The sequence below is a fragment of the Emydura macquarii genome, unplaced genomic scaffold (genome assembly GCF_026122565.2).
Source record: "Emydura macquarii macquarii isolate MOO-44397 ecotype Brisbane River unplaced genomic scaffold, CSIRO-AGI_Emac_v2 contig_1876, whole genome shotgun sequence".
NCBI lineage: Eukaryota > Metazoa > Chordata > Testudines > Chelidae > Emydura > Emydura macquarii.
Window position 1 is genome coordinate 25045339 of NW_027132013.1, and position 15977 is coordinate 25061315.

Below are 15977 nucleotides of genomic sequence, written 5' to 3' on the forward strand. Positions count from 1 at the left end.
TGCAGCAGAACAAACAAAACGGTGAGATTATAGTGTCATGAAAACCTGGGACAATCAGCAATGGGAACAGAACTTCTAAATGAGGAGGCCACATTCTTGGAGCTGTGTGAAGAGCTTGCCCTAGTGTCAAGCTTGCAGACTCTGACGTGGGACTACAGCTGCCTCACAGCAAAAAGCTTTGAACTAAAGAGCTTCTGACCTGTCTCTCATTGATATCTTTACTCTTGGGTTTTGTCATCCCAATGCAAGATTTTCAAAGAAACTGGAATTTTAATATTCAGTTTTAGGAATCTGTCACATTAATAAAACCATATTTAAAATCTGATTTTAGCTGAGTGTCCTTTTAAAATAAGGAAGACACTTGATGTTCTAAAACAGCATGATTATTACATTCTAAGATCAACATTTTGCTTAACGGCTGTATAAACAGACTGAAAAATCCAGTCATCTTGGGAACACAGAGGAAATCTACAATTGCAACTTCTACAGAATTTAAGCTCTTCCTTAAAGATAGTTCCCTAGCTTTTACATTTGGAAGGAAATTCTTTCAAACAGGAACTGAGCACAATCTCCCTGAGCCTGCAGACAGCTCCAACGTCTCTGATGCTGCATATAGCTTTACCAAACAGCAGAGCAATATTAACAAAATTGGTTAGTTCCATTGATACTATTCAGGAACCAACAGGCAGCAGAGAAACTGCCAAGAATCATGTCAATTTCATACTGCTGCTGTGAAAAGATACCAGTAGCAGAGGAAAGCAATGTTATTTGAGGAGCAGAAACAAAACAATCAAAGTTGAGGGAGGTGGAAAAATAATGAAGATCATCTCTTGCCCACCCATCCCCTCTTTGCAGCAACCAGGAGGCTCTGGATTGGGAGACTAGACAGAGTCCTTCACCTTTCTAGCAGATTTTTTTGGTGGGGGGAGTCACGAAGGAGAGTGTTTCAAATATGTAAGATACCTATTAAGTCAGAGGCTTCTATTAATGATGAAGTCCCCAAGTAGGAAGATAGTAAACTGTCAGAAAATCCCAGCATCTGCCCTTTTCATAGCAATTGGGAGTGGCAGGAGGCTGGATTTTTCACCAGGGAGTAGCCTGTGGACCTCAATGGCAGCCCTTCCCTGCCTTCTGTATCAATGAAGTAAGTTTGGTGTTTCACAGCCAATAGGCAGCTAGAAATCCTCAAGCCAGTGTACAAAATACTCCCTTAAAGCATGTTATATTGGTTATGGGATACCTGAAGCTTGTACCACATGCTCAATAACTTTCCTAATTCTCAGGTAATATTGTACTACTGCCATTGCCCTCCAAAACAGTGCATATATACACTATGATATGCAGTAGTAACAAGCTATTGTTTTTCTCTTCACTGGTTTAAAAGGATGCTGCCAACCTAAAAGTCTTTAATCTGTCTAAGTATTTTGCCTACTATTACAAGTACCAAAAAGAGAAAAAATCCTACATTGGTTGCTTCATGCATTTAATCATTTTTACTGTGTCCCCCTGTCCCCCCGATATGTTTTAGTGGCTCTTCCATGCAGCAAAAGTGGAGAGAAAGTCTTAAAATACAAAAATGTAATTGTAAGACCATAAAAATAGGCAAGGGACCTCACAGACAGGGGCAGTACTTCAAGTTACTTTAACTCTTTTTAACGGAATAGATTTTATCTATGCAGAATGTAGGCCCCTCAAAGAGAGACCATTTCACTGTCACCTCCTATACGGTTTTATTCGTGGTTGCTGCAGTTAACTAGATTTTAATAATGCTCAAGTATTTAGGAAGTAGAAATGCTTGTGTGTGTTCACTTTCCTTCCACTCTAGGGTCCATTTCTACAATTGCCTCTGATGGTTACCTTGGAAACATATGCAAGTTAAATTGGATTCACGTCCAATAGTAGTGGACAGATGGAGTTTTGAACAGGCCAGTGCATGAGATTCAGAAAACAGTAAGATTTGGGAAAAGTTCACATCAACAGTTAAAAAAAAAAAAAAAAAAAAAAAAAAAAGGCGGGGAGGAGGGGGGGGGGGACACGCGCGGAAGCAGTTGCACCCGCCTGTTCTCCTCCTCCTACCCAGCAAGAAGGGCAAGTGATCTATTATATAGCAATGGCTATGTGAGCTGTAAGCTTAGCATCATAAACCCCAAAATGCCCTCTGAACTTTTTATGTTTTTGTACAGATAGCAAAACAATAGGCACCTTAGAAATTCCCACCAAGACGGTTGTATGGATTTTTGTATTTAGGCCAGGACAGGATAGTTCTTAATCTTGGTTAGTGGCTTCAAGCAGGACAGCTGACATAAATTAAGGCTACATCTACCCTGTGAGCTAGGGGGTGTGATTCCCAGCTCTCATTCACATAGTCAGACTAGCTCTCATCTGAGCTAGTGCACTAAATACAGTAGTGTAGCTGCAGTGGCATGGGCAGTGGCAATAGCAACACAGGTTGGCCACCCCAAGGACATACCCACATGGGGTTCAGATGGATTTCTACTTGGAGTGGCTAGTCTGTGCCACTGCTGCCCATGCTACCATCAGCTACTCTGCTGTTCTTAGCGCGCTAGCTCTGATGAAAGCTAGCACAAGCATGCATATGCAAGCTGAGAATCACACAACCCATCTCAAAATGTAGACATAGCCATATATGCTTAGTGCTGTGGAGAGCTTTTCTTAGGTAGTGATGCAGCACTGGTACAGTATTTATACTAATGGTGTTGAAAATAACTGCTATTTATGCACTTAAATTATTTCTAATGACTGTTGAACAAGTCTCACAGCATGTGGTGTAATGTACCAACACTGACCCACAATCCACAAGTGAAATTCTGGCCTCTTTCTACATCTATTAGGAGAGCTTATAAATGTCTTTCTTTACAATAATGCCCTCAGGACCATAAAGTCTAATTTCTACTCATTTCCAGAGATGTTGGTAATCCTAGTTTCCTCTTCAGAATTATCTCCTCCCTCCCACTCAACTCCAGCTTGCCCTCCCCACCCCAGCCAGATGTAAGGAAACTGCTTCCTTCTTTCAATCTAAGATTGCCCAGGTTTGACATTGTCTGCCCTAATTCATAACTATTTTCTCATCTCCCTTGTCCTCTGGAATAACCAGTCCCTTAAGAAAACTCTATTCTCCCTTAACCCCTTTTTCTTTGATTGTCATTCTTCTGTTGCTCCCTACATTACTACTGTCAACTCCTTTTCTTCTGATAGCTTCCTCAACTTGCCAAAGTCTGCTGCTGCCCATCGCCCTATTGTAAACAATCTTTATTCCTGACAATAATTATCTTCCTACGTGCCACCAACCTCCAACATTGCCTGCAGACCCCAATGCCTCAGCTTTACCTCTGTTGAGATATTCATTTCTTCTCACCTCAAATATTTATTGTCTTCCCAAATCCCAGTTTGCCAGACTTCAGGCACCTACAATCAAGAGTGACGACATCATGGCCAATCTCAGAGAGATCCGTTGACTCTCCATTCATTTCAGGATCTAGTTAAAGTTACCCTTTGTTTTTAAGGCCCTCCAGAAACTTGGTTCATCCTCACAAAACTTACTTTTCATTCTGTTCTGTTCCCTGCTTCTAGCACTAGCCCGCTCAGTGCTGTCACATAATCTTGCAGCTGCTGATACAAGTGCTTCTGCAGCAGCTCTTTCTGTATAACCCCACTTGAGAGCAAACTCAGCTAAACTGAGACTAACTTTTCTCCCTTGCCTATAGCACTTAATGTCTTCTCCTTTATAGTTAAATTGTATTATTTACAAGATATTCTATAAGCACCTGAAGATAAGGTCTGTACAAGAGACACTATATAAAATTGCACTGTACTTGAAGACCATCTAAGGAACACTTTTCAGTAAGGGACTCAGGGCCACAGCCCAGAACAATAGAAAGCTATGCATGGGATATCCATGAAGCCAGCACACTTTGGATATACCCGTGGATCTTTGTTTCTTCAGCTCTAAGGTCTCATTTAAAGAATAAGATTTAGACAAAGATACATTTGTGAAGTAAAATGGTTTTACATAATTTAATGTCTACAATTTTAATTTCAAAGAAAACTTCAGATTAATTAAAACACACTAAGTCACACATACACAAGAGCTTACAAAAACTTTCAAGATGTTATTTGATAAAAATCCAGCCTACTTTGTTTTGGAGATGCATACTTACACCCTTGAACATTTAAGGCAATATTTTGAATAAATACTCTAACAATGGGTGCAAGGAAACATCACCATAGCATGGCTCACAAAGGAAAAAAAACCCACACAATTAAGCTGTAGCTAAACAAGGAACAAAGTCACAGCCCAAGTTGAGAAAACTCACACACTACTCACAACATGAGAACTGGCAGCCCTGAACTAAAGCTATAATGTGTCACATTCAGAAATAAAACGCTGTCATAAATCCCAAATTATCCCACTTTAGCCATCCAGGGGCTTACCTGTATAGAGAGCAATTTCTAGGAAGACTTGCATTTATCCCAATAAAACAATGCTACACCAAATATTTGCATATACACCTGTAAAGAGAACTACTTCACTGCATTTTAGTCTTTCCAACTGGTGTATAAAAAGGTTGCAACATATACAAGTCATCCAATTCATGTACCAATCCTTCCCAACACCAATCACGTATAATAATGTAACACCAGCTCTCCCAGCATATAACAATGTTGTACCAAACATATGCATGGTATCAGCTGATACTAAACACCATGACCAAAATCTGTTTAGCTGTCATTCACAACATTTACCTGTTTGAATTTAATTGTGTGTCTGCCTATAACTGAACATTTAACAGCGTACCTATCTGTAAATGCCACCAAAGCATACATGGTTAAAAAAAATTCCCAAACACCCTTGCATTAGTGTAGAGAACCAGAAAATGAAAATGAACAGAACCACTTCACAGCAAAAGTGAAACTGACCAGCTTAATGAAATCGAGAGATAAAAACAGCAAATTATTTTCTCCCCAGTGTTAATCTGTTAACTCATAGCTGGGAAAAGTGTATAATGAAAGTGAAGTTTCTAGTCCTGTCAGTTGCAACAACCTTAAAAATGTAAGTCTCTGGAAGCACTGCTGCTGTGATGAGTCTGCATCCTGACATACCAGAGTATAAAAATATAGGTTTCTACTTTTTCATCTTAATGGGTGTTTATTAGCTGCACTTCACTGCTAATGACATACTAGCTACAGACAAGTGCACTTGTTTAGTGCAGTTGAACCTATGGCACATTACGTGTCCTGAAATTCCACAACTACTTGCTGCCAGAACACATTCACCCTTCCCATCAGCTACAAAGACAATTATACAGCAAACTGGTGCAACTTGGCTTATTGCTCTTAGCAGAGGGCCCATGCAAAATTTGGGGAGATCTGCATGTGCCACTTAAACTCAAGAGTTTTAGCTAAAACAGTGTAGCCTTTTATCAAAAAACAACGAGAGTCTTGTAGCAATTTAAAGACTAACAATTTTAATTTCTGCAGACATAAGCTTTTGTGGGCTGTGCTACAGGACTCTCATTTTTGCTGTATACCGACTAACACGGCTACCCCTCTGGAACCTTTTATCAAAGTTTCACAGTAATTGTAAATAAGTGATTAGTTGGATACACAAGTGGTAGAATTAGTTTTACTTGTCAAAATGTTTCCTCATTTCAAGAGCCCCTATTTAAACAAATTTGTGTAAAGCAGGACACCTACCCTAGTTCAGGAAGTTTTTTTACAAAACCTTTAAAGGGTCATTAAAGTATACTTCTATGTGGATTTTAAAACCTACAGTGTCTACAACTGAGATTGAGTGGAAGCTTGTTTGGGCAACTGAAAGCACTTTGTCTACTCAGTTTCACTCTTTTCCCTTTATACTATGTTTTCCCCATTTTTGTGGTTTTCCCCCACACAGCAACAGGAAAATGGGATTGTAAAAATCACAAAAACTGGCAAAGGGACAAAAAGTAGGTGTAAACCTGAACTCATTTTGAAACGAATTAGATTTAATTTGACTCCTGTCTATATGGACACTACCAATCAATACTCAGCTTTTGGTTTTACTTAAAATCCTTTTTCTTAAAATAAGAGCATATTTTGTTATTATGCCAATGGAAGAATTTTTTAAAAATTATTTTTAAATTAGACATTTCGCTGAAGTGTTTGCAACTCAAACATTGCAGTTTTGTGTAGTGCAGGAAGAATGAAAAGTGAAAATGACTATTTTGTTGTCGAAAATAAAACAGTAAAAACTGATTTTATTTCAGTCTTAATAAATAAAGGTGGTATGAGTAACATTTGTAAGGAAATTTGCTTTCAACCCTCCCTTCCCCATTTCAGATTTATTTTTTACTCAACAGTACATATTCAATAGTGAGGATCCACAACATGAACTTAAAAACCACCATTAAGATTTAACCTTCATATTAGCACATACAGACTAGGTACGGATTGGGTGCTATTGTTTGCGCATTTACTTGTAACGATAACATGTTTTTGGCCCAGCTAAGAATGGTGATTCATTATGTTAAACACCATGCACATTCTAAGATATCCCCTGCCTCAAAAGTGTTTACAGTCTAAATCATGTTTTGCTATTTACATTCTTTATAAATAACTGCCTACACAGAATTCTATAAAAGATGCCACCTAAAACGAAGGTTTTAATATGTTCAACACACTTAGCAGTTTTGGGAAATATCTAAAGATACATATTGGCATTAGTGAATCATAGCCAGTTCACTTGCTGTTGAGCAATACATTGCTTTGATGACGGAGGAAAACATTCTTCAGAAATTCCATGGAATTTAGAGGGAAATCCTAGGACACTTTTACTGAATAGTCATATAAAATATTATCCCTGATCATGGCATAGTCTGTGGTATAAAATGTACAATTTGTATTTTAAGCATTTGTTGTTGTTTTTCTTGTTTCAATGTTTGTTGTGGTATGTTAAATTAATTTTTCTATAGTACACTTGCAAGTTAATTGTACCATTTTTCTGAACTTCTGTTTTCATTTGATTATTCACCGGGACAACACTTGTGACTCTTAATTAGTTCAATCGATTTTTCGGGTTCTCTCTCCAGGGTGACTTTTTGGGTGCATTTTTTTTTTTTGGCCACCATACGTGTTTTGTGGTGGCTTGCTGAATATTAGATGGGGGCAAAAATCAGTGTGGAGCTGTGTGTGTGTGTACGGTACTTAGACATCTATGAGTATTGTATTCTCAAAGTTTTGAATACTAAGTCTGATCATCAGCAATAGATACACTACTTTTCTTGTGGTCTGTGTTTAATGACAGTGTACTGCATGCCTATGTTTGCCTAGGATTTCTAATTATTTTTTCAATTGTTTATTTTGGATAGGTTTGCTGTTAAGAGCTTGGTTTTAATACTGAAGTATATCAGGTCAATGTTTGAAGAGTATATATTTCCCAAATCATTATCCATCACCTTCTCAGTAAAATATCCACATACTGTACAAGCACAAGAATAATCTGCTCTCAATATACTCTCTCTACACAATGACAATTATTGCTAAGACATAAAACTAAATGAATCCACAGTTTTGACTAATAATGAAAATGAATAGAGGTAGTATAAAGATATCATACAGGAGACCTGAAGGTGACAAAAATTACATTTTACTTTAAAAAAAACGAGTTACTGTAATCCACTTTAAATGAACTGATGCACAACCTCAGAAGCTTTGAAAGTAACCAAATCCCAGATAGGAATCCAGTATTATCAGTCCACCACGCTGCTATATCAAGAGGGCACATCAACATTAATGCTAGAAATCTGAAGATGGCTAAGTCATATTTTTTTCCAAGACTTGAGCCCCATGCGTCAGTGAAAGGACCTATCAAACTTCAACATCAACAACAGATTCAACCAAGACAAATCCTAAAGTGTGGGACTACTTTAGTCATTGGTTATAATCAATAGCAAAATCCATCATTGCACAGAAGCATTTCACTAAGGCAATGACACTATATTGTTCAGTAAAACTATTTTAGTTGATAGCAAACAGGATCATTCAGATAAGATCCTAAACATGAAGTTCCACAGCGAATTATTCTTCCTTTAACAGTAGAGCTCTGGGTCTTTAAGCTGAATTGTACACCGATAAGCAAGGCTGTACTTCAGTGAGGTTAACCTAAATTTTGCATCAAGGACTCTGGATTCTGCAGCATTCATAGTACTGCAACCTGGAAACAGAGGCTGCTTCAGCTACATTTAAAAATGGAGGGATTTACTGAATTAAATATGAAAATGAATACGAACAATTAATGCAACACTCCAGGTATTTCATCCGACTAAATTAAAAATTAAAATTAGTTTAACGTGATTTTATATTGAAGTTTAAAAACTACATCATACAAGTTGTCAAGGAATCTGAAGTTTTTGGCAGCTCAGCAGAGGAGTTGGGATATCTGTCACTTGGGAAAGCATGGGGAATGATTTCAGATTGTGGGATAAGCACATTAGTTGGATATTTCTGCTAAAATGATCAGTAGTGAACTAGTTAATGCTGGCATTTTAGATATAATTAGCTTTCAAATGAAATGAATAGTGCCCACTGCATCATCTTGCACTTTGGAAGGTGTCCTTCACAACCATAAGGGCTAGAAACTTACATTTTTTAAAATGAAAGCTTAGATTCTGGAGCACAACTTTGCAGCCACAGAATCACAGGATGCACTGAGCTCTGCTTAGAGGTAGTAGTCTGGAATTCTCATATTCTAATTGTGGCAGATTGATGGACAGATCAATTAACTGTAGTACCAACTGCCCAGAAATGTTGTTCTCTTAAAAGTTCATCTGCTCCTGATGATTATGACTTCAGATGGGGAATAAGTATCGGGGTATCTGTACTCTTAACAAAAATCTTGTTTGCAGGCTACTATCTTCTTTAGAAAGACATGCCATACAGGCAAAATACGTTCTAATTTTAATATTTTCAAAGTTGTCTTAAAGTATCCGTTGCTCTTTTCAAAGAGTTTGGGTTGCAATGGTGCACTGTAGGTGCCGTGGGTTGTAATAGGAATAACCTGGGATTTTAGCATCTCCATTTATCCAGCTCACTGGTTCTCAAACCACAGTCCACAGAGCACTTGCTAGTCTACAGAGATCTGGCCAGTCACATGGTGCTGGCTCCTGTGTCTTGCAGAAGCAGCTGGAAAGAAGGAGCCAGTGAAGCTGCCTCTATTAGAAGCCACTGCTACACAAAAGAAACAAGCTTCTCTCAACAATGAGAGCCACCAACAGGAGAGAGTGTATCTAGGAGGATGGGAGCCATGCAAGTGGACAGCATGTGTAGGGGAAGAGGAGGAATGTTTAAAGCGAAGAGCAAAGGAAACCGTGTAATTAATCCACATATATCCTAAACAGAACAATTCCTTATTATATTCAAATCAGTTAAAATGCAATAAATAGTCTTCTAATATTACTGTATGTAAATTATTGCTTTAGTTGCCAAATATTAATTCAAAACAGAGGAATGGTCCAGCCACTCTATTAACACATGGTCTATACTATGAGAAAGTTTGATCACTTACTGCTTGATGAACATTTATTCCTAGTACAGTTATTCTAATTTTTAGCTCACACACAAGAGCGATCTGCTCACAATAAACCACACAAAGCTAACTACCTACCATTATGTATACCTTTCAAACCTCTGTTCAAGTATAAAATTTATTTAGTTCCCTAGATCCTACATTAAAGATATTTGGAAATAAATACTACCATGAAACACCAACAGCCCTTATACTTGCATAAGAAATGATATAGGGAGCACACAGTCTGCTCTCCATCTATCTAGGTGTTTCAACCCAATGTACTCACAAATAAAAAATTTGGCATTTCCTCCTGGAATCGCATTCAGATCCCCATAAACGTTTCTCTGGAGGGGAGACAAATTATGCCTTGTTTTCATTCTCTGTGAGAAGTCCACTACCCTAACAAATTCCTTCTCCGTTTTTCTTAACATGATGTTGCTTCAAACACATGTACCACCAGATATACAAACTCAAGTTTATGTTTTCCCCCCTTGCTAACACACTCCACTTGAATCAATATCAAGTTATTCTGTGCCTTGCTCTTTCCAGAGAAAACCCATCAAGATTCGTTTTCAAGCATTTTTCCCTTTAAGACTGTAATGCTTAGTCACTTCTCCAGTTTTTTTCCCCAGTTTCAAATTGCCTGTCAAGTTGCCCACCATCTAGGAATCAAGCATTCTGTTTGTCTTTGTCCTTTACAGCCATTTTAATAAGGACATCTGTCTCCGAGTCTGGCATATCCAAAAAAGAAGTATCTGCACAGATTTTGCAGTCCTCTCAGAATTAGCAAATCGTAAAAAAATTCCTATGACTTTAAAGAGACAGACGAAAGGAGGAAAAATAGCTGACCAAGGAGCACAAACCCCATTTGTGTGCTGCCCCTGGGCCCATCACATGCCCTTCTCTACATCATTTGGAGTTTCGAAGTTAATTGTTTTATTACATAACTTTAAACCTAAAGCTAATCCCAGAGCAAAGCAGCCTGGCCATAGATATGATATGGCTCTGATGATACCAGGGAGTCATAGTCAGAGCTCAACCCACCTGCCACAAAGGCCATTTCCTCTGCTCTCTGGGGAGGGGGAAGCCGCTCAGACAGCAGGGTGATGGGCGGGGTAAAACAGGAACAACCCATTATGTCCTTCAGCTCGCCCAAGTGCCAGCCTGGAGCAGGATGCCCTTTGCGGTCAGATCACCCCCCATCTCCCTGCCTAAAGGTAACAGACCCGCCTGCCCCCGCTTCGCTAGCTCGGGAGGAACAGAGCGTCCTAAGGAACAGATCCTTACAGTGGCTGAGTTGTGGGAGGCCGACGCAGCCTGAGCCCCGACCCTGGCCACACGCGAAGGAGAGCGGGGGCCCATGCGGAGATCGCAGGGCGGGGAAGAGGATCCACCGTACCCAGCCCCACATTATCTGTCCACCTTATGCCGCCGAGCACGGACCGCCCCCACTGGGCAGGGGGCTCCCCTGGGAAAGGGGGCTCGGATACCCGCCGGAGTACCCCGCCTTCCCTCAGCCGGATCCGGGCGGAAAGTTCCTCGCCCTCCCGACCCGGCGCCCTGGCCATGGGCGTCCCGCAGGAATGGCTTCGGGGGCGGCGGGAGCTGCGTCCCCTCCCCGCGGCGGCACCTGTTCCCATCACCCCGCTCTGCAATGGAAGTTACCCGGGGAGACGGAGCCGGCCGAGCGCCACTGCCTCAGTCGTGCGGGATCCCGGGGCGGGCGGAGCCCGAGCACCATCGCGTGGGACTCACCGGGGCGCTCTCCCGCGCTGCTCCCTGCCCGGCCCGGCCCGGCCCGTCGGGGCCCAGGGCAGTCGGAGGCCCCGGCCGGGATGGAATCCAGCAGCTGGACTCCCCCCGGGGCGCCCGAGTCCCGGGCTCCACGCTGCTGCGTCAGTGCCGCCGCCGCCGCCGCCTCCCCCTCCTCCGGAGGCTCCCGGCTGCGGGATGGGGATGGGGTCGGCCCCCCCCCCCCGGGGCGCCGCGATCAGGCTCCGCCCGCCGCACACAGGCCGGGAGCAGGCGGCCGCTACGGCTGGGACAAGAGGCTCCTCCGCCGCTGCCGCTCGGCTCTAACTCCCCGAAAGCAGCAAGCCCCTCCGTCCTCCTTCCTGCTTCCTCGTCCGCAGCCAATCAGCGCCCTCCCCACCAGGCCGCTTCTCCACAGCCGCCAATCACACGGGCCCCGGCCAGCCAATCCCCGCTCCAACCACCCGCCCCAGCCCGGCCAGCCGCCCCCCCACCTCAACCGGGTCCCAGCGCAGGAGGCTCCCAGCAGCCACGGCATGGCCACCACCGCCCCAGCGCGTGGGAGGAGCCAGCCCCATACGAGCCTCAGCATCCCCTGCAGAGCATCGCCGGGCGAGCCCCTGACCCAGCCCGGCTGTCTGCGAGCCCCCTGGGATCCCTTCCTCATCCCAAACCCCCGCTATATCCCCCAATGCACCCCCACCCTCTCCTGTATCCTCCCAGAGCCCTCAGCATCCCCCTACCACACCCCCGTTCCTATCCCAAACTGCCTACAAGCGCCCTACATCCTGTCCCATCCCCACTCCCCTGCCCCCTCTTCCCACTTCAAACTGCCTCCCCCAGTCCTTTACCCCCCATTCCACAGAAATCCTTGACTACACACTCATGTCCGACCCACTGAAGACCATCCCTAGTCTAGTCACTGCGCCAGTCTCCCACCCACTCTCCTCCTTTGTGACTCTACACACACCTCATCTCCAATCCCATTACCGAGCTTCCAGAGCCACTCTCCCACCCGCCAGCATTTCCCTTGCCTTGGAGGAGCTCTCTGCGGCACCCTCATTCCTTTCCCACCCCAGAGCATGAATATCCAGGTCACTGACATTCCATGGAGCCTCTAGTTGTGTCTACTCCCCCTCCACAACTGCCATATTCAGGTCACTGACTCAACTTGTCAGTCAACCTCCAGTACTTCCTCCCCACCTTAAACGAGCCCTCTGCTGCACTCTGCAAAAGCCTTTGCTTGGCAGTTGGTGATCTGGGATAGGGCTCTACCTAATCTATTACAGTTAGAAGTGATCTGAGTTTAAAATTTACTAGCAATTGCTGTATTAATCTACTATCAGGCAGACTTGAAATAGAGGAGGATTTCATATCAACACTTGTACCTTAAATCAGATTCCAAAAAGGAGGTCCGTGGCATGGGGTCTGATCACATTCTGACTCCTTTTTTCCATCTGCTAAATGACATTAAAAAGGTAAAGATACATTAAACGCCTTTCTATTTAAGCAACTGTAGCTGCCACAGGGATGTTGTGCGACTGTGAATGGGAGAGCTGTCTGTGTCAGTGCACATGGGAGGACAGGCAGTCCACATAACAATCTTTGTATTAAGTATGCCCCATACTATGAAAGAATAGAAACCCCTGGATTAAATCAATACTTGTTAAGCACTCATTTCTCTAGTTATTCTATTAAACTAACCCCCCTCCAGTGATTACCGCAAATCATAAACAGGCATACTTGTAAGGCAAGAATTACTGTTAATGCTGAGAAATCAAGCATTCACACATAAAGGAAATAGCCAACATTAAGATTCCTACCATTGAAATGACTTTGTATATCCTGTAAAATATATGATTATAGGTTACATGGTAGTACGATACGGATTTCATTTCAGAAGGTAAATTGCAGTAGAAAGTACACCTCTGAACATAACTGAATTAACACTGTGGTAAAACCTTAACTTTTTAGATTTCCTAAAGTGAGTTCTTGATTTTGTAACTTTAATATCACATCAATGCTAATTTTTGTAGTCCATTTTCTCTCTCGAGTGCTGGAAAAAAAAACCCCAAAACAGTGCACTTTTACCTGACATCTTAAAGTAAGATGGCTATAACTGATAGATTCTTTAATAAAGATGTCCTTAATTGAGGGCATCCCCTATATGCTGGCATCCTTACAAATGCATCCTCCCCAAATCATTAACTATTCAAATGTATAAATTAATCAAATGCAAAAGAGGGAAAAATACACTTAATTTAACTGAAAGATGGAACAATTTTGTCAAAATTTTCCAAAAATAAAAATTCATTTTTCAGCTGAAAGAGAAAAGTAAAATTAGTTCAGGAAAGTTATAAACATCTGGGAAAAGTGGCAGTAGCATAGAAACGGGAACTCAGCCTTACCTATAAATGATCACTACTAGCAACAGCAATACACCACCTTTCCCAGTATTTACATTGCAGAGTCTTCAATAATAATCATCGTTCTTCAGTGCTTTTCCCATTTACATTGTTTTCCCTCCGCATTCAAGGTGTAGATCAGGTTACTTTTCTCCTGGTACATAGCATAGCAGAACAAATGAAGACCACACAGATATTTGTAAACTGGGTCACATGAACATCTGGAGACAGGCATGGCAGGGATGGACTCCTGGATGCTGTGGAGTAATATGAAGATAGGAAGTGTAATAGCAAACTACCCCTGCTGCCCTATCACCATCTGTAGGAACTCATTTTCTGGTTTCCCAATTACCAGTATATTACACTGTCATTATAGCATAAATAAAGGCATAATCTCCCTCTTTGAGAGATTAGATAGCAGGAAATAGGCCCTTTTCCATGTCGTGTCGTCGTGACCTCTCACAGAAATGGAAGCACAAAGAAAGATTCCCCCTTACTGGTTCACTGGCACAAACTCCTTTTATAAACAGTTTTGTAACCTAACATTAGCAACTTTCCTGTTCCTTCAGAGGGAGGCCATTTCTACTCATTAGCCGGGAGGGACCAACTGCCACAGAACCTCCCCACTCCAATATTCCAGATCTTCTCCTGCTGAAGGGACACATTGTACTTGATAGCAACAGGGAGAGGGGGGGGCACACCATATGTGTATTGTGACATATGGGGCAGCTTCAATGGCTGCAGGAGCAGAAGTGACTATCATTACAGTAAACAAATCAGTTAAGAATCTGTATCTTACATATTTTAGTGGAAGTGCTGTTGTCACTAAGGGCTTACTTTTGTAGTCAGCTACTGCTGTTCCACAACAGGAGACTCTTACCACACTCACCCCTTTCTGATTTTAAGGAGAAAAATATTTAAAACACAAAACCTTACTTCATTATCATCAGACTCAGCACTCACCCAATACGAGGCCGCAAGGATAAAGGGCTGTCTAGGACCAGCTCTGGAGGCCAGCCATGGGACTGGCCATCCATTGCGAGCAGCATGCTTGTTCAAAGCTGTGGTACTTAGCTGCACTATCCAGCCTAGACAGGCTGCAAGAAGGAAATGATGCCCCCAAACAGGTATCAGCCTAAAGTACTGACTGGAACCAGCATCAGGGCATTACCATTGATAGTCAAGTTTCTACTGATCTATCATCTACGTGTCTTTTCCATTCTTTGCCACTCTACGCAGAGAGGTGGTATTAAACCAAGGAGACAGCTGTGATGGTTAGCTCTCTCCGGAGGAGCTGCAGTAAGAGCCACATAACATGATTTACAAACTGAAAGCTGTAACAAGCAGTATCCATCTTCTCAAAGATAAAAATGTGTGTTACTTTCACTGAGATTAGGGCAGGAAATACATTTTCCTATTCTCTTAACTTATAGCAGTGAAGTCCCGCTCCCTGATTTCCACCAACTCATACCATGCTATCCACATCTTAAAACTTATCCATCAGCTTTAACATGTTTGCTGCTCATTTCACCACCACTACAGTTCAGGAAGACTTTGGGAAGCAAGCACATGCCACACAGGATAACCCAATCAGAGTGTGAGAGTGTGTCTAAATAGTAAGCATATACCAATGAAAACACATTGTCAACTAAACCATAAAAAAACCCTACGCTAAAATTATATTTACAAGTCGGGTTGGAATTCAACAAAACCCAAGGAAAGTTAAGAGGCTGAAATACTCTCCCTCTTCCTTTGGGTCTGAATACTGCAAGTCATAATGGCTGATCATGCCTACCATGTTTTGAAATCCTTGTTGTGCCAGAGTGCAATGGGCTAGGAGGTAAAAGGGAGCATTTCAGCCAATTGGAGATATTGATCCATTTTCTAAATGACATACACACACCAAACTCATTATTTCCTTAGGCAGTTTGTGTAGATATAAAATTTATTTTAAGACACAGCTCTGCAGCCTTCTGTTCATTCACCTACCTGCCATTTCAATGAGACGGCATAACTTCTCTCAGCAACCAGGATTTGTAAGCTCCTGATAATGAAGTCTTCACATGATGGTAAAGTAAAATAATTTTATAACTCTACCACATAGGTTATAGCAATGCTTTCACATATAGTACCACATGCAAGGGGCCAGAACAGGGTTCACCAATGGTATATTTTTCCAGGCTAGCCCTGCCCCGAGCAAGTGGTCAGCCACTATAGATAACGCTATGGTGAACGATGACCCAGGCACTTGGACC

General features: G+C 42.1%; 1 protein-coding gene across 1 annotated transcript in view; it reads right to left on the reverse strand.

The window, feature by feature from the left end:
• Positions 1-11433, reverse strand: part of BAHD1 (bromo adjacent homology domain containing 1) — a 66401-nt gene extending 54968 nt beyond the window's left edge. Inside the window, exon 1 of the mRNA XM_067557997.1 lies at positions 11321-11433. The gene's annotated coding sequence lies outside the window, so the exon portion shown is untranslated. The remainder of the gene's footprint in view (positions 1-11320) is intronic.
• Between the last annotated feature and the right edge of the window lie 4544 nt (positions 11434-15977).